At 34.4% G+C, this 26149-nt stretch overlaps 1 long non-coding RNA gene across 19 annotated transcripts in view; it reads left to right on the forward strand.

Moving 5' to 3' along the window:
* The window catches only part of LOC129060000 (uncharacterized), a 1058541-nt gene that overhangs the window by 889260 nt on the left and 143132 nt on the right, over positions 1–26149 (forward strand). For 18 of the 19 annotated variants that reach the window (XR_010140292.1, XR_010140291.1, XR_010140298.1 and 15 more), the window contains one exon: positions 3709–4598. The exons of the other annotated variant lie outside the window; for it this stretch is intronic. This is a non-coding gene — a long non-coding RNA (uncharacterized LOC129060000). Of the gene's footprint in view, positions 1–3708; positions 4599–26149 lie in introns of those variants that run through there. 19 annotated transcript variants of the gene reach the window in all.

Here is a 26149-nt window from a genome sequence, read left to right on the forward strand (position 1 = left end):
CTCTTACTCCTGGAGGTTTTGCCAGTCACTATCTTGAATGGTGAAATCTCTTTATATAGAGGAATGTCTTTGGCTGAGCATTCATGTTGAATGCTTTGGAATAACTCTATCCTCCAGAACTTTCTACATAAGTATTCTATACAGTTTTGTTCATTCAACAAACATTTTTTGAGCAAATGATATAAGCCTTAAACTAGGGTAGGCACTGAAATCCTTTTCTAGATGGACTCAATAATAAAACATAATTTTCAAGTTCATTATTACAATAGGAATAATAATTTAAAAACTGACATACATTCATAGCTATTACAATGCTTATTATATTCATTTTATAACACTTCATAGTACTATAGATAAAATGATCTAGATCTATTTTCCTTGATATTGCCAGTAATTATAAAACTCTAGTCCTGCCTAACCTATGCTATATTAAAAAATAATCCACAGGCACAAATTCTAGGAAACAATTTTCATTAAATATCAAAGTTTCCCCAGATCATTAACATCTGTGAGCCAAACAAATGTATTTTTTAGTTTTTCTTTTTTTTTTTATTTTGAGATGGAGCTTCATTCTGTCGCCCAGGCCAGAGTGGAGTGCCACGATCTCAGCTCACTGAAACCTCCACCTCCCTGGTTCAAGCAATTCCCCTGCCTCAGCCTCCTGAGTAGCTGGGATTACAGGAGCATGCCACCACACCCACCTGATTTTTTCTGTATTTTTAGTAGAGACAGGATTTCACCATGTTGGTCAGACTGGTCTTGAACTCCTGATCTCAGGCAATCTGCTTGCCTCGGCCTCCCTAAGTGCTGGGATTACAGGTGTGAGCCACTGCACCCAGCCTTTTTTAGTTTTTCGTAGAAGCGAAATAAAATATTTGAGAAATGAATATACCTTCTACAGATTTGCTTCACTCATCTTGCAGGGCAATTGGAAAGAATTTTATTATATAAATACACAGTGTTATGGGCACTAATTTCTATTTCTTTAATTATAAGGAGAATCACCTTTTATTGCATTTCACATGCCATACACTATGCTAAAAAGCATGTGTGCATTATTTAATTTATTCCCTGTGATGGTGTAAGAGAATTTAGTAATCCACATTCTACAGATGAGGAAACCAGGCAACAGATAGGCAATGTTAGAGCCAAAATTTGAAATCATAGCTAAAAGAGACTGTCTCAGTCATTAAAGCCACAATATGTCAGATCAGAATTGCCTCTCTAGGGGTCTAGAGAGCAGCAACAACCAGAAGATGGCCTGGTCTTGGGACTTGGATTCAAGAGAAGTGTTCCCCCAAGGCAATGACAAGCAGGAGTTCAAAAGTGAACGTGGGCTCAACTGTTTTGGGAAAAATAAGCATTTTACAATCTATAAATCCCGTCTAAATGACAAGTAAAAAGAGATGAACAGGCTAAAAATAGGAAAATAAGCATGCAGAGAATATGTATTAACTGCATAACTTTTGTGGGGAGATTACAGTCATAACTTCTTTATGTCAATTGTATGGAATTCTCACAAAAATCCTGTAAATAAGTTTTAAATCATAGTCTCATAAATGAGGAAACAGAGGTTCAGAAAGGTTAATGCACTTGCTCCGGGGAGCAAACCCCTGGAGGGCAGATTTGAGATTCCAGAAGCAGGACTGAGAGCTGTTTGGCACTGAGGTGGAGTTGGGGAAGGGGTAGGCAGGGTGGGCATGGCGTTTCCAGTAGTCTCTTCCAGAAGAGTCCTAAGTGATTTCTAGGGAACAAATCTAAAGCACCCAGTTTATTCTTTTTTGCACAAAGCAGCATGTCTGAGGCAGGCTGAGTAAAACATTCAGAGTATGGTGAACAGATAGACTTACATGAGGCCTGAAATAAATACATTTTGAATAATTCATTTTCTGGTCGTGAAATTCTAGTTAAAAAGCAAAATTCACATCTTGCCCTGCGCCTCCATGATGACTAGGCACATCATACCACAGTCAGAAATGAAAACAAAACACACATACAAACAAAAACCATTTCATTAATGGATGAACTAAAACAAACCTGAACAAGAACCCACCAGTCCCCAAATCAATGAAGGCTTTAGTGCTTTCCCTGAAGTTGCCAACTTCCTAGGAAAAGTGAATCATGACTCTGCAGTACTGATACCTACAGTTAGGTGCAGACTCATGCAAATATGATAATCATTAGAGAAAACAACTGTTTTTTTTCCCTATTGCTGACAGGCAAAATATAACTTTCGAAACCGTGTATTGTGAGTGTTTATTTTCCTTTACATACCTGCTTCAAACTGTGTTCAGAGAGACAGTTTTTCAAGACTCCCTTATAAATAGTTTGCTTGTGTAAACAAATATGCAATCTTTTTCTTAATGGTTTTATCTCTCAATTGTCATTTAACAGTGGCCAAGTGATATATATACAAAGAGAGAGCATTAATTTATAAACAAAAAAAGAAAATTACACACTTTGTACATGCTTTCTGTAAGTTCTACATTCATCAAGGAGGAATCATTTAAACCTGTTTCCCAAAGTATATTTCAATTTATTTAACTGAGCTGAAATGTGAAATAAAATATTTATTCCTTTTCATATATTTAGGCAGCTACAGAAAATTATGTCAAATGTAGTAATTTCATCATTTGTTTATTCGGTAAACACTCAGTATCTATGATGTGCCAGGCACTGTTGTGATCACTGAAATAGAGGAATGAATAAACAGATACAGGCACTGTCCCCATGGGGCTCACATTCTAATAAACTATTAATGTATTATAAATTACATGCAATATTAAGTATAATTGATTTTATATAATGCAAACATAGATAAGCAATTGGGACTTCAGATTTCATTCAGAAATTATTATCCTACTATCTTCACATATTTTGAGAGATTTAAAAACTAATGTTCACTATTTAGTGACCATTATCTAAAAGGTTGACTGTGACATAGAGGCTGTATTCGATAACAAAGAGGAAAAACAGTGTTCTCTCTTGAATGTGGTGGTTGTTTAAATGTCTTACACCTACTTTAAAAGCTTCATATTTTTAGAGAAGATGGAAAATTGGAATGGTCCATCAATAGAAGTCACCAGTTAGTTAACGGAATTTCCTTAAAAAGTTTTTGACAATAGGGTATCTCCATTTAAACAGAGCTATGGACATTATGATATTTTTACAAAAGAAAATGTTAATTCTGCTTTTAGAAGTATCTAGAGAACTGTTTGTTCACTGAGTGAATTTTGCTCCATATTTTGTGCAAAAATCATTGTAAACCCATTTCTATTTTTTGGAAATAAAAAAGAAAATTAAAGTGACAATAATCGCAGCTTCCATCATTATGAGATTCCTGAGCTTTATTTCTGATGTGGATACAGTTAGACAATAGCAACAGCTTTTGGAGAAGCTTTTGTCTCTTGAAAATGTTAAGGTAAGTGATTATTACTGACCTTACTAAATGTTATTAATACAGAAATAAAGCATATTTAACCATTCTTTGCTGTGTGCTCATAAGATATCCATGGTACAAAGCATAGATATGTTTACATAAAAATGGTTTTTGTTCATTAGCAGACTAGAACTTCCAGCTCATATCATTCCTTTGAAGTCAGGGAACTTGGGGTACAATCTGCAGGGTCATTAAAACAGTTGTTCTTTATATAAATTGTCTTAATGGCTTTGGTTGTTTGTTTCTGATTCTTCTTCTTTCTTATCCAGATACAGAATCTGAGGAGGGTGACTCTGTTATTCTGATGGAATGAATGCTCAGTGAGGTCAAAATCAAGTCGTTGAGGATGCCAGGAGAGTCTGGGGCATTCTCAGGTACCCTGCAGGTTTTGTGGGGAGGCTTGCTGGACTTACAGATTGTTGTGAATTTCATCCTGGATGGTTTACTGAGCTCTTTGGGGTGCCTGAGGTGAAAATTACAGCAATTTTAAGAGTCTGACACACTTTCCAGCTGATAGCACTAAAAACATGACTTGTAGCCTCCTCTCTTTTTCTTGTTTGCTTCTCTGAATGAAGATGGCAGAACTAATCTGTATGAACTATTATCTGTTATGTGAATTTTTATGAATTAAACTAATTTATCTTTAAAAATCCATTTTTTTCTCTATGAGCAACTTATGCAATGGAGTGGACCTACTATATTTGTCAAAGTTATTAGAGCCCCGGGTTTTTAATTACTGTTTTGAACCCCACAGCTCTTCTTGCAAAATGTGGACTGCATACTGAAGGGAAAACAAAATAACAGATTATGCAATAAAGAAATAGAATTACCAGTGACTTATTCTTCTTTAAGTCAACATTTAATGCAATGGTTTTTGCTCTGGATCTCATATCCCTTTTATTTTGTGTTTTTTTGGGGGAAGGTGGTTCCGATGTTATCAACCAATGAAATAAATTCTACTTCAGGTGACACTTGCTCTTAAAATTAAAATAATGGAAAATATAAATTTGCATGCATAAGTAATTCAATATTTTAATATTAAAGCAAAAACTTTATCCAGTACTAAGAGTTTTAAGTACATTCCCGCTTAGAATGAAATTATATGCTTGCAAAGAGATCCTTTACCTAATCTGACTCTTATTTTTATAACTTGTGTTAGTGACAGAATTTACTGAATTTTTCACAATTTACCGTAAATGATTTGAAATTGTTTCAACCTATATAAAATTATGAATTTATAATTTTATATGTAAGGAATGAATTAATCATATTTTTCTTAACTGGAATTTTAGAAACTATGAAAAACCTCGACTAAGCATGAAGTATTATTATAACATGAGTGAAATTTAAGAGTTCATTAATCTATCCCTATGGATAGTTTTGTGCAGTGCTCAAAATTTTAGGCCTCTGGATAGATGCGAATTACATTTGCAGTTCTAACATCCCAATCTACGTATTAGTTTGAATAGTTCCACAAATCAAGAATGAGGTTTTTCTTTCTCCTTTCTTAAGATTCTTCAACAATGTAATAAGGTAAACAGCAAATATTTTATGGATGAATCTAAGCATAAGCAGGTAAAGGTCATATGATGTTTAATTAAAAAAATATAAAATATCATTAGTTATTAATTATCAATATAAGAAAGGTGACTAAATTGAATCTACCTGTAAAAAATAATATAGCTCTGTTCTAGTTCACAACATTTCATATTTCTTATATTCATGGATATACCAAATAAGTCTAATTAATAAATATCTTTACTTATAATAAATAAGTTTCCTTATTCTTTCCTACTATGATTGTATTTGTTCATCTTTTAACACTAATTCTGCTCTGTACTTTCCCCAAAAATCTGCTGTCCATCAACTCTTCCTTTTCAGATCTCTTTTCTATAGCTAATAGTACTAAAAATCTTTAGCAGCCCTCAGCAATCACATCAAAAAACTCAGAGTGCAATCTGAAACCTAATTATTGCCATATTGTCAAATATGTGACCAGTTAAAAAAAAAACTTTAACTAAAATTATAATTTAAGAGTATACATTCAGCTATTGATACAGTCAAAAACCTTAATTCATAAAATATCAGTACAGAGAACGAAATGCAACTTTGCAATTATTTGCATAGAAGTTACCACTTAAAATGAGCACCAATACCTGTGACATTTGGGCTGTCTAGACAAAGGTTGTTTACCCAAACTAAATCCATTAAAGGTATGTCTCACACTGTTAGCTAAATCCTACTAAAAATATTCTTATTGAGTCCAGCTTGCCCTGGTGCCTAACTCCATGGCATAAATTAAGGTTCAGAGCAAGTCTCTTAACTCTTTCAGATCATTAGAGCAGTATTTGAAAGGAGCAATCCAAGTGATCATTGGATTAATCCAAAATGCAAATGCACATGTTAAGTTTTATTTATCATTGCATGTCTTCATCCACATTTAAAACATAAAATTCAACATTTGAAAATAGAGCTATAAAAATGGATATTTACTAAAGCAAAACAGATAATATTTTGTGTGTGTGTGCGCGTGTGCATGTGTGTGTGAGAGAGAGTGTTTGGGTAGAATAAAGGGTTCCTGAAGTTTTGCTTACAAGAGTGGTTTATAAATAAAACAATTATCACAGCAAAATAATAGCAAGTCCTATACCTACAAGAAGGAATAAGCAGGACTTGATGTATACTCTAAGAGTTTACTGTATCTCCTAAACTCTTAGGTATACTTCCTTAATGAAATTTAAAAATTAGAATTCAATTTGTGATTCTTCATTTCCTTGTCTTTTCTACTTTTTGTCTTATGTTCCACAGGCTAGTTCCTTGGTTCTTATTTCATACTTATTATACCTTATGTCATAAGTCATTATTCTCTTCCTGAAAACGTAGACTAAAACAGATGGGGCCTGAAACTCTTCAACCAAAGTTCAGAAAAGGCTGCTGAATTTTCCGTGAATTTAGGACTGGATCCAGAGGCATTATTACTTAAATTCTCTCCACTTGACAATAATGTGATGAACGTAGAAAAAATATTAGGTTTGAGAATCCATATAGTCTAGTTGTTCTCTCATCACTTTGATTTTCTTGCAACTCAAGTCATTGGATGTATTCAAATATTTTAAAAAGGCATTTCTTTAGCCACATCCTGAACTTCTGGGGTTGTTTCTTCAAATCAGAACATGAGCCAGTGTACCCTGTTCTTCACCTATCCAGACTAAACCAAAAATAAGAACTTCTTGAAAAATATTTGGGTAGAGTGATTGTAATCATTATTGGTTTGGTTTTTGTTAACCTTTATTTTTTGTTTGAGGAAGATTAAGTCAATCCACCTGGAGTTTAATACTGTATGTTACTATAGTAACTTTATAGCCTGTTTGGCTGTGACAAAGGGGCTTCATCTCGTCCATTTCATGCTCCTGTGTCGACCTACTCCCTCCCAGTGTTTTATTATATCTGTCTTTAAGGGTATCTGCGGGAGTCACAGCTGCTGTGCTTTTGTAACAGAAAGCAGCTTTCACTGTGTGAAATGCTAGGCTCTAAGAGGTCTTACAGGCTGATGGCATTATTGAATTTCAAAGCAAAGACAAACAACATTAAATTGTTTAAAGCTAATATTCATGTTTTCCTGCATACCATATATTTTTCTAGGAATAGTATATAATTTATTTTTTCCAGAAAAAGTGTATAATTGCAATCTAATAGAATTATGAATGAGAGGAAAGGGAATGACCTTAAGGTAATATAACTTGAAAAAAAAGCAAAATATATATTTAGGTTAAAAAAAAAATTTTGTATACAGTCTTTTAAAGATTAGTTTTAAAAAATCAAGTAACTTGATTGCTTTATCCAGGTTTTATAGCTATCTAAATGTTGTTCAATGAGTAACTTCTGAATATGCTCTTATATATATAGATGCTGACTAATATTATCCACTTTAGTAAAACTTCAGCTCTTTAGATTCTATTCTTAAACCAAGTTTTAGTATTGATCTCTTATGAGAAAATGTGTTAGCCTCAGTTGTTTCCAAAGATAAAACATCATATTTGTAAGGGTAAGATTGAAATAGTTTTAATGTACTCAGAAATGTATATGAGTATACTGAGAAAATACCTTTGATAATATTTTTACTTTTCAGTTTCTCTCATCTTGTTTATTGAGCCATAGCACCTGCCCAGCTTGAAACTTCAAAATTCTCCTCTTCCTAGTATGGTCCAGTATTTATTATTTGCCTCTGTTCCATAAAAGGCAACTTTGGTGAGATTTTTTTTTCTTCAGATAATCAGTGCAGTGATTTTCCAGTTGTGTTAATTGTTGTGTTAGAAAAAGTGGTGAATGCTCAGAGTCTTGTTAACTTGCTAAGCATCTGGTCAGCAGGGTAGTTGAGTTCCAGCAAGGCTCTTGACACCTTTGCCAAGGGTTATTGATACCTCACACACCCCAGCTGAGGCAGATTGTTTTAGTTGGGCTTCATAACCATAGCATAGCCTGTAGTTAAGGGAAAAAAAAAGCAAACATGTGATTGACAGCCCACACCTCCTGGGCCCTTCTTACTACCAGACACAACATCTGCTATGCCCTGTGGAGCAGTGAACCAACACACACCGAGAGAATTGTTTCTAGTATTGTCAGGGTAGATTTTCTTTAACCCTTTGTAGTTACTCGCTGGAGAAAAGTGTGAGACGGCTTTTCTTAAGGGGTGAGGGTGGGAATAAATTTAGATTTGGGGGGAGATTAGAATGCCTTGCTTTAAAAGGAGTTTTACTTAATAAAATATTACAGAAAGTGACCAAAAAAAGGAATCTAGAGTAAGTGCGTAGAAATAACCTCATTCGTGTGCTTTTTATCGTAAAATGAAGGTTTGTCATATTCCCTGCCATCATCATATCAGAATCAGGAAAAAATTTGTACAATGTAATGAATTAGTTGCAAATGGTTTTGGTTTTTATTCACTCGATACCCACAAACTAACGAGATTTTCATTGTATCTAGGTTTATAACAATTATTTGCAATAATTAAAAAGAAATGAGGAAGCCAGTATATTTGTTAGGCAGATTTTAGAAGCTACAGTGTGTCCAGGCCAAAGCTTTATGAGGCAAAAGTAATGTGCATCTGGTATTCCATAACTTCCAAAGTTATACACTGAAATATGGGAGCCTATAGATCACTTTAGGAAACTTGGTTTTTGTTACTGCCAACCTAACTACCCTGCTGGTAGAATACAAAGTCCTGTATTTGATAATAAATATGATTCTTTAAAAATAAATCAAAACACTTTTGTAGACTGCCAGAAGTATATTGGAACATTTAAGGGTTCACAAAAGTAATTACTAAGTTAAATTTTTTTGGACATTTTTGAAGGGCTTATTTTTGTGTCTAGATATGTTAAGGTATCTTCTGAAACAATTTCATATTTGGGGCATATTAGTTAAAAAGGTAAAGAATAGAGAATAATGTTCAGGTAAAATCATTTCATTACAAATGTGCTCTCTGCTACTGACATGAATAAAAATTAGGACACAAAGCTTCCATATTGAAGAGATATAGCAATGGTTGTAAGAGTAATTTAACGTATTTCTTTTCACTTGGGCCAGTGTTTGTCAGACTAACTCTTCATCATAATATCATACATCAACACTAATTCTTAATAGCCATGATATCTCTGTTTACAATGCTTTAAGGACAAGCTATGCTACAGAAGAGCTGGTAGCATTTTTATTATGTCTTTATTACAGCAATGTAATTAGCAATATTATTATTGTTATATATTACTCTCGTGTCTTGCCAGCATAGTTACTCCCACATAATTCACCCAGTAGTATAAAGATGGAAAAATTTCACTTGAGTTATATGATATTAACATAATGTTATCACTCATAGTTAAATAAATAAATAAATGTGTACATATCTTGAATATAAGATCCATTTGTCTCAACAAATTTGTTCTTAAGCCAAAAGATTTAGCCAGAGACAGATTAGCTTCTAACAATCAAAATTTTAAAAGTACTAATATATGGATAATTCAAGAAACATTTTTCCTGTTTCTCACTATTTTGAAATTTTATTACTTGCTATATTCTAGTATGTGTGTGTTACTACCTAATTGTTACATTGATCTATTTATTACTGTTCCCATGCCACATAATTGTTATTATAGCTTTACTTTATGTCTAGATGAATGGTGGAAAAATACCTTATGTTTGTTTTTTCATCATTCATTTCTTGGCTATTTGTGTACACTTATTCTTCCATAGGAATACAAAAGAAAAAATTCTATGTTCTCACTGATTTGTGGGGTCAAAAAATCAAAACAATTTGAACTCATGAACATAGTGAGTAGAAGGATGGTTACCAGAGGCTGGGAAGTGTAATGGCAGATGGGGAAGATTAGGGGGAGGTGGGAATGATTAATGGATACAAAAAATAGTTAGAAAGAATGAATAAGACCTGCTATTTGATACCACAATAGGGTGACTATAGTTAATAATAACTTAACTGTACATTTTAAAATAACTTAAAGAGTATAATTGGATTGTCTATAACTCAAAAGATAAATGCTTGAGAGGATGGATACCCCCATTCTCCATGATGTGCTTATTTCACTTTGTATGCCTATATCAAAACATCTGATGTACCTCATAAAAATATACACCTACTATACAAAACTTTTAGAAAAATAATTTAAAAAAAGAAATACAAAAGAAAACAAAAGACATTTTAGGTATGATAGTTTGGTTCCTTTATTTGATACAGTACTATAATCTCGGTCTGAGAATAGGAGAATCTAGTTCATTCAGTCATTGTGAGCAGCGATTACTGATGTCTGTTTTCTCACTTTGTGTTTTTTATTTGCCATTCATTCTTCATGTTTTCTTATCTTCTTCTGAATTGAGTGAGTTTCATTTCATCCTTATTTTGATAGCTGAAAATTTTATTTCTATTCTTTCCATTGTTATGCTCAGTTTTCAACACAAGTATATATATATTTTATAAACATATATTCAATAATATATCAGTATCTTTCTTCCCTTTCTTCATTTCCTTTTTCTCTCTCTAAACCCCTTGCCTTTTTAACTCTAATCTGGACTTTAGTTTCTAGATTATTATTTAAAAACATTCTTAACTTCCTTCTTTCTTGCTTGCTTCCACTATCCCCTTCTCTTCCTTCTCTGCATCCTCTTTCTGTTCTCTCTTCTTATAATATACACTTACTAGAATTTAATACTCATTTTACTTATATGTTTGCTCATCATTCCCTTTCCTCTTCGTTCCTTTCTTTTTTTTTTTTCCTTTTGGAGGAATATATCCTCAAATGTGTGTCTTTTGATTATTATTATTATTTTTTTTTTTTTTTCTGGAGACAGAATCTCACTCTGTCACCCAGCCTGGAGCACAATGTTGCGATCTCGGCTCACTGCAACCCCCACCTCCTAGGCTCAAGCAATTCTCCCAACTTAGCCTCTTGAGTAGCCAGGACTATAGGCATGTGTCACCACACCAAGCTAAGTTTTCTACTATTTTTAGTAGAGACGAAATTTCACCTTGTTGGCCAGGCTGGTCTCAAACTCTTGACCTCAAGTGACCCACCCTCTGTGGCCCCCGCAAAGTGCTGAGATTACAGGCGTAAGCCACCATGCCTGGTCTTTTGAAATTTTTTAAAGAAAATTTCTCATTGTATTTATTATACTTTTGAAAAAATATTACATTTAACATTTTCTTTCCTATATTTGATTATATTCTCTTTAGGAACTGTCGATAAATAAAAGTGTTTTCTTCACTCTGTTTAATACTTCCATCTTTTAAATGTCTTTTTGTTATATTTTGGCATAGTTCTTTGGCTTGATCATTTAGCTCACTAATTTGTCTTTTCTAGTGTGCAATTAGTATTTGTTTTTGAGTGTATTAGTCTGTTCTCATGGGTAAGTTCTCATGAGACTGGGTAATTTATAAAGGAAAGAGGTTTAATGGACTCACAGTTCCACATGGCATGGAGGCAAAGGAGAAGTAAAAGCCATGTCTTACATGGTGGCAGGCAAGAGAACTACCAGGGGAACTACCCTTTATAAAACCATGAGATCTTGTGAGACTTATTCACTGTCATGAGAACAGCATGGGAAAGACCTGCCACCATGATTCAATTACCTCCCACCAGGTCTGTGTCATGATACATGGGAATTAGAAGAGTTACAATTCAAGATGAGATTTGAGTGGGGACACAGCCAAGCCATATCAATCAGTAATTATAGTTTTCATTTAAAAAAAAACTTCTAGAATTTATTTATAGTGATATGTTCTTGTTTCATGAATGCTATTTTCTCCATTATCTTTCTACATATGTAAAGTGTACTTATTTTGAAGTCATTTTCTGATTTCTTTAATAACTTTGTTTCTTTGGAAAACATTTCTTTCTGTATTTCTTGTGCATGTGTTTTTTCTTTTATGGGTCAATTACCTCTAAGTTTTGTTTATTTTTTGTACCATTTCATCTATAACTGTGATTCTTTTTCCAGTTAAGTGATATTTTTTATAGCATTTCATCTGTAACTGTGATATTTTTTTCCAGTTAAATGGTATGGCTGCTGGAAGTAGTTACCAAAGTTTAGTGGTTTGAAACAACACAAATATGTTATCGCAACAATTTGTAGATAAGAGTCTGAAATGGATCTCACTGTGGTAAAATCAAGGTATTGTCAGGGATGCCTTGTTTTGAAGGCTTTAGAAGAGAATTAGTTTTCTTGCACTATCCAGCTTGTAGAGGAAGGTTCTTAGCCCCTTTTCTTCATCTTCAAACAGTATCACCAGACTGAGTCTTTCTGGCTGCCATCTTTTCATTTCTCTCTTCCGACCTTCTCTTCCAGTTTTAAGAATCTCTGTGATTACATTGGTTCCATCTAGATAATGCAGGATAATTTCCCCATTTTAAGGTCAGCTGTTTGGCTACCTTAATTCTAATTTTCTTCCCCCTTGCCATGTGTATTCATCCATTTTGACACTGCTGTAAAGATACTACCTGAGACTGGGTAATTTATAAACAAAAGAGATTTAGTTGACTCACAGTTCTATAAGGCTAGGGAGGCCTCAGGAAACTTGCAATCATAGTGGAAGGCAAATGGGAAGCAAGGCATGTCTCACCTGGTGGCAGGAGAGAGAGCGTGCGGAGAAATTGCCCCCCTTAAAACTATCAGATCTTATGAGAATTCCCTCACCATCATGAAAACAACATGTAGGAAACCACTCCTATTATTCAATCACCTTGAACCGGGTCCCTCCCTCAACATGTGGAAATTACAATTTAAGATGACATTTGGGTGAGGACAGAGAGCTATATCATATTATTCCAACCCTGGCCCCTCCCAAATATCATGTTCTTTTCACATTTAAAACCAATCATACCTTCCCAACAGTCTCCCAAAGTCTTAACTCATTACAGCATTAACTCAAAAGTCCAAGTCCAAAGTCTCATCTAAGACAAGGCAAGTTCCTTCCACTTATGAACCTGTAAAATCAAAATAAAGTTAGTTACTTCTCAGATACAATGGTGATGCAGGCATTGGATAATGTTTCCATTCCAAATCCAATAAATTGGTCAAGACAAAGGGGCCACAGGCCCCCATACAGGTCTGAAACGTGGCCAGGCAGTCATTAAATCTTAAAGCTCCAAAATGACCTCCTTTGACTCTATGTCTCACATCTAGGGCATGGTGATGCAAGAAGTGGGTTCTCCTGGACTTGGGTGGCTCCACCCCTGTGGCTCTGCAGGGTATGACCCTGACCCCGGCCCCTTTGACTGCTTTCACGGGCTGGTGTTGAGTGCCTGTGGCTTTTCCAGGCACACGGTGCAAGCTATTGGTGGATCTACCTTTCTGGTGTCTGGAGGATGTGGCCATTTTCTCACAGCTCCACTAGGCAGAGTCCCACTGGGGACTCTGTGTAGGGGCTCCAACCTCACATTTCCATTCTGCACTGCCTTAGCAGGGGTTCTCCACAAGGGCTCCACCCCTGCAGCAGACTTCTGCCTGGACACCAAAGTGTTTCCGTACATCTTCTGAAATATAGGCAAAGCCTCCCAAAGCTCAACTCTTCTCTTCTATGGACTAACAGGCCCAACACCAAGTGAAAGCCACCAGGGCTTGGGGCTTACACCTTCTGAAACAACAGCCCAAACTGTACCTTGGCCCTTTTTAGCCATGGCTGGAGCTGTAGCAGCTGGGACACAGGGCACCAAGTCCCAAAACTGTACAGAGCAGCAGGGCTCTGGGCCTGGCCCACGAAGCAATTTTTCCCTCTTAGGCCTACAGCCCTGTGATGGAAGGGCCTGCTGGGAATATCTCTGACATGACCTGGAGACATTTTCCCCATTGTCTTGGCTTTTACCATTCAGCTCCTTCTTACTTAGGCAAATTTCTTCAGCTGATTTATCCTCAGAAAATGGGGTTTTATTTTCTACACATAGTCAGGCTGCAAGTTTTCCAAACTTTTATGCTCTGCTTCCCTTTTAAATATAAAATCAAATTTCAAACTATCTCTTTGTGAATGAATATAACTGAACACTTTCAGAATAAGCTAAGTTACCTCTTAAATGCTTTGCTGCTTAGAAATTTCTTCTGCCAGACACTCTAAATCATCTCTCTAAAGTTCAAAGTTCCACAGATCTCTAGGAAAGGGACAAAATGCCTCCAATCTCTTTGCTATAGCATGGCATGAGTGACGTTTATTCCGGTTCCCGATAAATTCCCCATCTCCATCTGAAGCCTCCTCAGCCTGGACTTATTGTCCATATAATTATCAGCATTTTGGTCAAAATCACTTGAGAAGTCTCTAGGAAGTTCCAGACTTTCCCTCAACTTCCTATCTTCTTCTGAGCCCTCCAAACTGTTGCAACCTCAGCCTTCTACTCAGCTCCAGAGTCACTTCCACATTTTCAGATTATCTTTATAACAGTACCGCACTCTGCTGGAAGCAGTTATTTGTATCAGCCCATTTTCACACTGCTATAAAGATACTACCTGAGACTGGGTAACTCATAAACAAAAGAGGTTTAATTGACTCACATTTCACTATGGCTGGAGAGGCCTCAGGAAACTTACAATTATGGTTGAAAGCAAAGGGAAAGCAAGGCATGTCTTACATGGTGGCAGGAGAGAGAGAGCACACTGGGGAAACAGTGATCCTTAGAACCATGAGATCTCTTGAGAATTCCTTCACCATCACGAGTACAGCATGGGGAAAACTGCCCCCATGATCCAATCACCTCCTACAAGGTCCCTCCATTGACACTTGGGAATTACAATTTGAGATGAGATTTGGGTGAAAACACAGAGCCAAACCATGTCAACATGTAATTTATCATATTCACAGGTTTCAGGAATTAGAACATGAGCACTATTGGTGGATCAAGGGGAGTGTTCTTATTCTGACTGTTACAAGTGTACTGTAGAGCATATTCAAGTAGGGGCAACAGCTTATTAAAATGGCCTTAGTTAATGATATTGACCACAGTTAACCTTGTGACTTCTCTGCTGCTTGGGTTTTTTTTTTGCTGTTGTTATTGTTTATTTATTTTTACAAAAAAAATTTCACTATTAGGCCAATAGGAAGTTTCTGTTTTTGTTGTTTGAAAATGTAAATTTCTACTTATTAATTTAATTTTTTTCCTGTTCTGGGTTAGAGGTGGACGTAGCAAATTTAACGTGTGCTTAAATGTAAGAATTAGGAGAATAAAAAGAAGAATTTATACCCATAAACCACTAGATTGGAAGCAAACACAGTTTATATAAAAAATATTCAGAAAAGGAAACAAGGAAGAATAAAAAGATATGAAAAAGAATACAGTCTCAAGACCAAATATATCAACTGTAACAATATAAGTCAAGAGTTACATTATTGATATAGGAAGATTTTTAAACTGAGTCAAAAAAGAAAAAAAAAATCTATTTTCATGAGGCAATGAAGGAATCATTTAAAACAATAAAAAATATCTAGGCTGAAATAAAAGAATTTAAAATGTTTCACAAATACAAAAAGAAAAGCAGAAATCACAATATTAATATCAGACAAGATAAATTAGGAATAAAAATGCAATAAAAAAATATTTTTAAAAGAGGTTTAATTATACATGTTCTGCTTTGTAGAATTTGAGATTTTATTTATAGTGTTAACAGAGTTGTTAATTTTCCACTTCTTGTTTAAGAATATATATTAAATCTGTTCAGATTAAAATTATCTTGTGTTACATATTATATTAAACTATAAAGCTGTATGTACTTCAGAGATCAAGTAAAAGAAAAGGAAAGATTTTAAAAGATTTTAATGATATAAAAGTTGATACTAATGTAATACAAGGTGATTTTAATCCACAAAATATAATATATATCTCACACAATGAAATTCTAACAAAACTGATTTGAGCCATACATAGGACCTCAAATTCTGCAAAGTAGCATACAGATCAGATTCTCTGACTGAAAGTACATATATAAAAATTAATTAAACTACTTATATATATATATATTTTAAAGTACTCATTGTAAAATTCTGAAAGAAAAAAATAAATAATGGAATTTGAGTTTTTCAAAAGGAACAGAAATAGAAATACTATTCAACAAAACATATAAAATATTGCCAAAGTTTTCTCAAAAGAAAATTCATAACTGAATATTTTAGCAAATAAAATATGGAAAGAAATTTAAACCTTGAGCACTAGAAAACAAGTGAAAAATAAACATAAATTTAAAATGCAACAGATTAAAAGATACCAAAAGTAAGAAAATTCCAAAAATGTAAAGTGGGGAAATTAAAAAGCTTCTTTTCTTGTAGGGGTGTAGAATCAGAAAGCTTTTAGAAGGACCAAATTCAAAATTTGCTCTAAGAAAGTAAAATTAAAAATATGAGATTAAAAATTATTTTTAAATCAATTTAAAACTTGTTGTAATAGATGAATTTGTTTAAAAGGTGAATGATCATATCTGAGTTTTAAAAAATACAAAAATCCCTGAAGAGAACTGAAAAGTTTTCAAATAATTACCTCTAAAACAATATACAAGGCTCTTTTAATGTTTTTATTAGAAGTGGATTCTTGCTATGTTGTCCATGCTAAACTTGAACCCCTGGGCTCAAGCAATCCTCCCACTCCAGCCTCCCAAGTAGCTAGGTCTACAGGGACACAACATTATGCCCAGCTTCAATTTTTGAAATATATGAATCACCGTATTTTATTGTTAATAGTGTAGTGAAGCATGGAAGGAAGTTGTCATACTGACAAGAAAAATTTATGAAAGTTATATGAAAATAGGTCTATATATTTTATGGAAATAATTTAAAATCATAAATCAAATATGAGCCAATACCACAAACCCATATATTAAAATATAATGCATCACTTCCAATTAGGTTCCTTTCCAAAATGTATTTTTCAAATTAATAAAATGTGATAATCTTGGTTTATGTTGAAAGCTTTTTGACATAATTTAATATCCATTTAAAATTAATTTCTGACTAAAATAGCAAAAAATTATAGTAAATAAGAAATAAAAGGATATGCACACATATATAATAAGGGAAAATAAGGATATACATTTTATTATATCTTTATATCTACTTTAAGCTACATGCCTATATTATTCTTAATAAAGAATTATTAAAATTATTTCAGAGAGAAGAGGACCATTCTACACTGTTGTTAGGAATGTAGATTGGTGCAGACATTAAGAAGAACATACAGGTTTCCAAAGAAATTACAAATAGAATTATCAAATGACCTAGCAATCCTGCTTCTGGGCACATACCCAAGGAAATGAAATCACCATCTCATAAAGATATATGCACTCCAATGTTCATTTAGACATTATTTACAATAGCCAAGATATCAAAACAAACTGTCTATTGACAGATGAATGGACAAAGAAAGTGTGATGGTGAAATAATATCATAGTGGAATAATATTTAACCTTTAAAATGAAAGAAATTGTGCCATTTTGCCATAACACAGATGAAGCTGGAGGACATTGAACTAGGTAAAATAAGCCAGACATAGAAAAAAATGCATAATCTCACTTATATGTGGAGTGTATAAAAAAAGTTAGATATACAGAGATAGACAATAAAATAGTGGTTACCAGGCATGGGGGGAGAGAGGAGGAAATGGGGAGATGTGGGTCAGAGGATACAAAGTAGAGTAGCAGATATGTAGGATGAAGAAATCTAGAGGTCTATTATACAATATGAGAACTACAGGTCATACAATTCTACTGTATTTGGGATTCCTGCTAAATGAGTAGATTTTAGCTGCTCTTAAAAAAAAGATATGTATATATTAACTTGCTTCACTATAGTAACCATTTCATTATCTGTATGTATCCCATAACATCATGTACTTTTTTTTTTATTACTATACTTTAACTTCTGGGGTACGTGTGCAGAATGTGCAGGTTTGTTACATAGGTATACATGTGCCATGTTGGTTTGCTGCACCCATCAACTCATCATCTACATTAGGTGTTTCTCCCATTGCTATCCCTCCCACTGCCCCCCACCCCCGACAGGCCCCGGTGTGTGATGTTCCCCTCCCTATGTCCATGTGTTCTCATTGTTCAACTCCTACTTATGAATGAGAACATGAGGGGTTTGGTTTTCTGTTCCTGTGTTAGTTTGCTGAGAATGATGGTTTCCAGCTTCATCCATGTCCCTGCAAAGGACATGAACTCATCCTTTCTTATGGCTGCATAGTATTCCATGGTGTTTATGTGCCACATTTTCTTTATCCAGTCTATCATTGATGGGCATTTGGGTTGGTTCCAAGTCTTTGCTATTGTGAACAGTGCTGCAATAAACATACATGTGCATGTGTCTTTATAGTAGAATGATTTATATTCCTTTGGGTATATACCCAGTAATGGGATTGCTGAGTCAAATGGTATTTCTAGTTCTAGATGCTTGAGGAATCGCCACACTGTCTTCCACACTGGTTGAACTAATTTACACTTCCACCAACAGTGTAAAAGTGTTCCTATTTCTCGGCATCCTCTCCAGCATCTGTTGTTTCCTGACTTTTTAATGATCGCCATTCTAACTGGTGAGAGATGGTATCTTATTGTGGTTTTGATTTGCATTTCTCTAATGACCAGTGCTGATGAGCATTTTTTCATATGTTTGTTGGCTGCATAAATGTCTTCTTTTGAGAAGTGTCTGTTCATATCCTTCGCCCACTTTTTGATGGGATTGTTTGTTTTTTTCTTGTAAATTTGTTTAAGTTCTTTGTAGATTCTGGATATTAGCCCTTTGTCATATAGATAGATTGCAAAAATTTTAAAAAGTCTTTTCAATTAAGAAAAGATAGGGATTCCAAAAGTCAACACTATTTATTTCTTTGACATTGTGCTCCAAGTTAGTTTATATAATAAAATAAGAAAATAGATGAACAACAATTAGCTCATAAAACAGAAAAAGAGAGAATGGAAAGAAAGGAAAATAAAGTGTTGTCTCTATTTCTATGATTTTGCAAAGCCAAAAACATTAACTAATAAATGTATTAGAAAAGGTAAATTGAAATGGTCACCTAATACATTTTCTGCATCCAAATTGAAAATTTAATGGGGAACAAAGGGTCACATTTTAAACAGCAGCCAAAACTATATCTGGAAATAAACTTAAATGGAAATGTGTGTCGAAGAGGAAAGCAAAAAAAGTCTTACCAATAGATATATAAATACTTACAAAAATGGATATACTTTCTATATTCTCATAGTGGAAAACTGAATAAAGATGTAAATTTTTCTCAAATTAGCTTATGCATAATGCAAATCCAATTATTATCCAAAGAGATTTTCAGAACTTTATTTGATTCTAAAAATCGAATAGAAGAGAAAAAGAATGGCTATATCGAAAAAAGTTCAAAATATGACACGATTATAAAGGGGGATTTGTATGACTAGATACCAAATATAAAATGCATACCTATAATAATTTTAAAAAGGGATCAATTATGTGAATAGATGATTCCTGGAAGAGTAAATTCAGACATGAACCTAAAAGTCATCTTCCAATGAGGGTTATTGTAATGATGCTATTTAATGTTGGGACTCATCTATGTCTTCTTTTTCATCATTTAATAAATTATTTAAGTTCCTTGTTTATGGTCTGTTTCCATCCATTACCATGTAAAGATCTACAAAATAGGGTTTTTGGTCTTCGTTCACTAATATACTTGAATAATACTTTGAGCATAACAAGTGCCTAACAAAGATGTATTAAATTAATTATTACTTCAAACTTAGGGAAAAGGAGTAATTCATAAATAGTGCTGGCACATTTGATTGGCATTTGATGAGACATTGACATATGCCAAAAAATCTAAAATATAAGTACAACCAGTTCACACTATACATAACGCTATTAATGTACTAAACAATGGAATGCATCGAACTAAATATAAAAATATACTAAAAGAAAATTATTTTTAAAATATCCACAAAAGATTGAATTCCTATTAAGTTTAAAAGTGCTCATTTAGAGAGCCCAGCTTAGAAACACAGTAATCCATGCCACCATTAGTAAAATTTCCAAGTTGTTGCAGAACTGTGACTCTGGTTACTAACATATTTTCTTTCTATTTTATGCTTTTTATTTAATATTTTTGCATTTTTATTATTAAACCTTGATGTTTTGCAAAAATTTATATGAATTACTAGACAAAATATATTTGATGAGAGGGAATAATACATGTCTTTTCATTACTGGCCATAACAGGGTAACTAGTACTGAAGTTAGCCCTATGCTTTTAATAAAAATAAAACTAAATATATAATAACACAATTTTCAGACTTTGGATAGCATACAGTATAGGACCGTGATCCCTGACAAATGGGAATTGCAAGTGATGAGATTCACTATTGGTCTAGCTTTGTGACTGAGCACAGTGTAGGCACTGTCTGGAAAGTGTGTGGAAAGATAGGGTCAAAACTAAACTCAGAAGCATAGTGCTTTCACTGAACTTTGGAGGCAAACACTGGAGTTTGGTGATACTTGGACTGCTGACATTTGTTAGGTAGGCTATTAAAGAAAAGCGAGCTGTGCAGGAATACACTTCCCCAAATCTGCGTAACTACTCCATCAAATATCTGCCTGAATACAATGCAGAACATGGCTAGAGTGAAATTTTACAATGCTTGGCACAGAACACCTGCTGGAAACCTATGAATTGAATGGAGCCTGGAGATTTCACAGTGACAGGAGGCACACCTTTCTATAAAATAAGTGAATGTCAGAAAAAAAAAACAGTACTCATTAAAGAAAGAATACAAAATACAGACCTTCAGCTATGGAGAATCCACAATGTCCAGCAAACAATAAAATATTACTAGTCCTGAAAAAAAAAAAAAAAACAAGAAAATGTTTCCTCCGACCAAGAAAACGGCACTTAATAGAAAGGACTTTGACAAACCCAGACATTGAAATTAGCAAACACAGGCAAACAACAACAACAAGAACAAAAATGTGTAAAAGTAACTGTTATAAAGTCACATCAAAGCCATAAGTCACATCTTTAAAAGAAAATGTAGTCATAATGAATAAATGGATAGGAAATTTTGTCAGAGAAGTGGAAGCTATTAAAAAAAACTAAATTGAAGTTTTTGACATGAAATTGAGTCTACTGAAAGGACTTAACAGTAACTTTAGGGTAGCAGGAAAAAGAGTTGGTAAATTTAAAAGAAGACAATAGAAATTATGTAATCTGAGGAACAGTTTGGGTAAACAAAAATAGAAAAATAAAACCCCAAAGTCTTAATGACCTGGGACAATAACGAATAATCTAATATATGGGGAATTAGAGTCCCAGAAAAAAAACAGAAAAATGTTTGAAGAAATAATGGTACCATGTTTTCCAGTTTGGCAAACAACAGCTTAGAGATCCAAAAGCTCCATCAACTTTAAACAGAATAATAAATAGGTAATATTAAAACTGATTAGAATGAAACGTAAATTGAAGATCTTGGAAATATTCAGAGAAAATAACACACGACATAAAGGAAATAGCTATGCAAAAGGTATCAGGCTTCTCATCAAAGAAAATTAAAGGGAAAAAGACGAGGGAACATTGTTCAACACATAACTGTCAACCCAAAATTCTATATGCAGTGAAAATTTTCAAAAGCAAAGGCAAAATGAATACATTTTTAGATAAAAAAAAACTAAGAAAAAACATTGTCAGCAGGTCTTTTTTAATAAGAAATGCTAAAGAAAGGTTCCTCAAGCTGAAGCAAATTGACAAAAGATGGAAACTCTAAACAGTTGGTAAATCCCAAAAGAGTACACAAAGCACAAATAACAAAAATTATATATTCCCTTTTAAATTTTAAAAGTAAAATTTTGTTTTAAAAGCAAAATTATTATTATTTTTTAATTTTACTGTAAGTTCCAAGAAACATGTGCAGAATGTGCTGGTTTGTTACATAGATATTCATGTGCCATGGTGGTTTGCTGCACCTATCAACCTGTCATCTAGGTTTTCAGCCCTGCATGCATTAGCTATTTGTCTTAATGCTCTCCCTCCCCCAGCCTCCCACCCCGCCCCCCGACAGGCCCTCCCTGCTATGTGTTGTTTCCTTCCCTGTGTCCATGTGTTCTCATTGTTCAACTCCTACTTAAGAGTGAGAATATACCGTGTTTGGTTTTCTGTTCCTGTGTTAGTTTGCTGAGGATGATGGCTTCCGGCTTCATCCATGTCCTACAAAGGACATGATCTCATTCCTTTTTATGGCTGCATAGTGTTCCATGTTATATATGTGCCACATTTTCTTTATTCAGTCTATCATTGTTTGGCATTTGAGTTGGTTCCATGTCTTTGCTATTGTAAATAGTGCTGCAGTAAATGTACATATGCATGTGTCTTTATAGTAGAATTATTTATATTCCTTTGGGTATATACCCAGTAATGGGATTCCTGATGGTATTTCTGGTTCTAGATCCTTGAGGAATCACCACAGTGTCTTCCACAATGGTTGAAATAATTTACATTCCCAGCAACAGTATACAAGTATTCCTATTGCTCCACAGCCTCACCAGCATCTATTGTTTTTTTGACTTCTTAATAATCTCCATTCTGACTGGCATGAGATGGTATCTCATTGTGGTGGTTTTGATTTGCATTTCTCTAATGATCATTGATGTTGAGCTTTTTTTCATATGTTTGTTGTCTGCATAAATGTCTTCTTTTGAGAAGTGTCTGCTCATATACTTTGCCCACTTTTTGATGGAGTTGTTTGGCTTTTCGTGTAAATTTGTTTAAGTTCCTTGTAGATCCTGGACATAAGACCTTTGTCAGATGGGTAGATTGCAAAAATTTTCTCCCATTCTGTAGTCTGCCTATTCACTCTGATGATAGTTTCTTTTGCTGAGCAGAAGCTCTTTAGTTCAACTAGATCCCATGTGTCAGTTTTGGCTTTTGTTGCCATTGCTTTTGGCGTTTTAGTCATGAAATCTTTGCCCATGCCTATGCCCTAAATTGCATTACCTATTTTTTCTTCTAGGGTTTTTATGGTTTGGGTTTTTACATTTAAGTCTTTAATCCATCTTGAGATAATTTTTGTATAAAGTGTAAGGAAGGGGTCCAGTTTCAGTTTTATGCATATGGCTAACCAGTTTTCTCAGCACCATTTATTAGATAGAAAATCCTTTCCCCATTGCTTGTTTTTTTCAGGTTTGTTGAAGAGCAGAAGGTTGTAGATGTGTGGTGTTATTTCTGAGGTCTCTGTTCTTTTCCATTAGTCTATATGTCTGTTTTGGTACCATTAGCATGCTGATTGTGTTATTATAGCTTTGTAGTATAGTTTGAAATTGAGTAGCATGATGCCTCCAGCTTTGTTCTTTTTGCTTAGGATTGTCTTGGCTATACAGGCTCTTTTTTGGTCACATATAAAATTTAAAGTAGTTTTTCTTTTCTAATTCTGTGAAGAATTTCAATGGTAGTTTGATGGGAAGAGCATAGAATCTATGAATTACTTTGGGCAGTATGGCAGTTTTCACGATATTGATTCTTTCTGTCCATGAGGATTTGGACCTCATGGATTTGGATTCTGTCCATTGGTTTGTGTCCTTTCTTATTTCCCTGAGCAGTGGTTTGTAGTTTTCCTTGAAGAGGTCCTTCATGTCCCTTGTAGGGTGTATTCCTAGGTATTATATTATCTTTGTAGCAATTGTGAATGGGAGTTCATGGTTTGGCTCTCTGCTTGTCTATTGTTGGTATATAGGAATGCTTGTGATTTTTTGCACATTGATTTTGTATCCTGAGACTTTGCTGAAGTTGCTTATCAGCTTAAGGAGTTTTTGAGCTGAGATGATGGGGTTTTCTAAATATACAATCATGCCATCTGCAAAGAGAGACAATTTGACTTCCTGTCTTCCTATTTGAATACGCTTTATTTCTTTCTCTTGCCTGGATTGCCCTGGCCTGAACTTCCAATATTATGTTGAACAGGAGTGGTGAGAGAGGGCATTCTTGTCTTGTGCCAGTTTTCAAAGGAAATGTTTCCAGCATTTGCCCATTCACTATGATATTGGCTGTGGGTTTGTCATAAATAGCTCTTATTATTTTGAGATATGTTCCATCAGCACCTACTTCATTGAGAGCTTTTAACATAAAGAAATGTTTAATTTTATTGAAGGCCTTTTCCGCATCTATTGAGATAATCTTTTGGTTTTTGTCATTGGTTCGGTTTATGTGATTGATTACGTTTATTGATTTGTCTATGTTGGACCAACCTTGCATTTTACAGATGGATCCGACTTGATTGTGTAAATAAGCTTTTTGATGTGCTGCTGGTTTCAGTTTGCCAGTATTTTATTGAGGATTTTTACATCAATGTTCATCAGGGATATTGGCCTAAAGTTTTCTTTCTTTGTTGTGTCTCTGCCAGGTTTTGGTATCAGAATGATTCTGGCCCTATGAAATCAGGAGGGAGGGAATAATCCCTCCTTTTCAGATTTTTGGAATAATTTCATTAAGGAATGGCATTAGTTCCTCTTTGTACCTCTGGTAGAATTCAGCTGTGAATCTTTCTGGTCCTGGGCTTTATTTGGTTGATAGGTTAATTACTGCTTCAATGTCAGAACTTGATATTGGTCTGTTCAGGGATTTGATTTCTTTCTGGTTTAGTCTTCAGAGGGTGTGTGTGTCCATGAATTTATCCATTTCTTCTAGATTTTCTAGATTATTTGTGTAGAGTTGTTTACAGTATTGGCTGATGGTAGTTTGTATTTCTGTGGGGTCAATGGTGATATCCCCCTTATCATTTTTTATTGTGTCTATTTGATTCTTCTTTCTTTTCTTCTTCATTAGTCTAGCTAGTGGCCTATTTTGTTAGTTTTTCATAAAACCAGCTCCTGGATTCATGGATTTTTTGGAGGGTTTTTCGTGTCTCTATCTCCCTTAGTTCTGCTCTGATCTTAGCTATTTCTTGTCTTCTGCTAGCTTTTGGATTTGTTTGCTCTTGCATCTCTACTTCTTTTAATGTGATATTAAGGTGTCAATTTGAGATCTTTCTAGCTTTCTTTTGTGGGCATTTAGTGCTGTAAATTTCCTTCTTAACACTGCTTTAGCTGTGTCCCAGAGATTCTGGTGTGTTGTCCTTTGTTTTCATTGGCTTCAAAGAACTTCTTGATTTCTGCCTTAATTTCATTATTTATCTAGGAGTCATTCAGGGGCAGGTTGTTCAGTTTCCATGTAGTTGTGTGGTTTTTACTGAGTTTCTTAACCCTGAGTTCTAATTTGATTGCACTGTGGTCTGAGTGACTGTTATGATTTCTGTTGTTTTGCATTTGCTGAGGAGTGTTTTACTTCCAATTATGTGGTCAATTTTAGAATAGTGCCATGTGGCACTGAGAAGAATGTATATTCTACTGATTTAGGGTGGAGAGTTCTGTAGGTGTCTATTAGGTCCACTTGATCCAGAGCTGAGTTCAAGCCCTGAATATCTTTGTTAATTTTCTGTCTTGTTGATCTGTCTAATATTGACAGTGGGGTGTTGTGTGGGACTCTACGTCTCTTTGTAGGTCTCTAAGAACTTGTTGTATGAATCCAGGTGCTCCCATATTGGGTGCATGTATATTTAGAATAGTTAGCTCTTCTTGTTGCATTGATCCCTTTGCCATTATGTAATGCCCTTCTTTGTCTTTTTTATCTTTGATGGTTTAAAGTTTCTTTTGTCAGAGACTAGGATTGCAACTCCTGCTTTTTTCTGCTTTCCATTTGCTTGGTAAATTTTCCTCCATCCCTTTATTTTAATCCCATGTGTGTCTTTGCATGTGAGATGGTTCTCCTGAATATAGCACACCGAAGGGTCTTGACTCTTTATCTAATTTGCCAGTCTGTGTCTTTTAATTGGGGCATTTTGCCCATTTACATTTAAGGTTAATATTGTTATGTGTGAATTTGATCCTGTCATCATGATGCTAGCTGGTTATTTTGCACAATAGTTGATGCAATTTCTTCATAGTGTCATTGGTCTTTATATTTTGGTGTGTTTTTGCAGTGGCTGGTAGCAGTTTTTCCTTTCCATATTTAGTGCTTCCTTCAGGAGCTCTTGCAAGGCAGGCCTGGTAGTGATGAAATCCCTCAGCATTTGTTGTCTGGAAGAGATTTTATTTCTCGTTCGCTTATCCAGCTTAGTTTGGCTGGATATGAAACTCTGGGTTGCAAATTCTTTTCTTTAACAATGTAGAATATC

Source organism: Pongo abelii, chromosome 5, assembly GCF_028885655.2.
Source record: "Pongo abelii isolate AG06213 chromosome 5, NHGRI_mPonAbe1-v2.0_pri, whole genome shotgun sequence".
In the NCBI taxonomy this organism is placed as follows: domain Eukaryota; kingdom Metazoa; phylum Chordata; class Mammalia; order Primates; family Hominidae; genus Pongo; species Pongo abelii.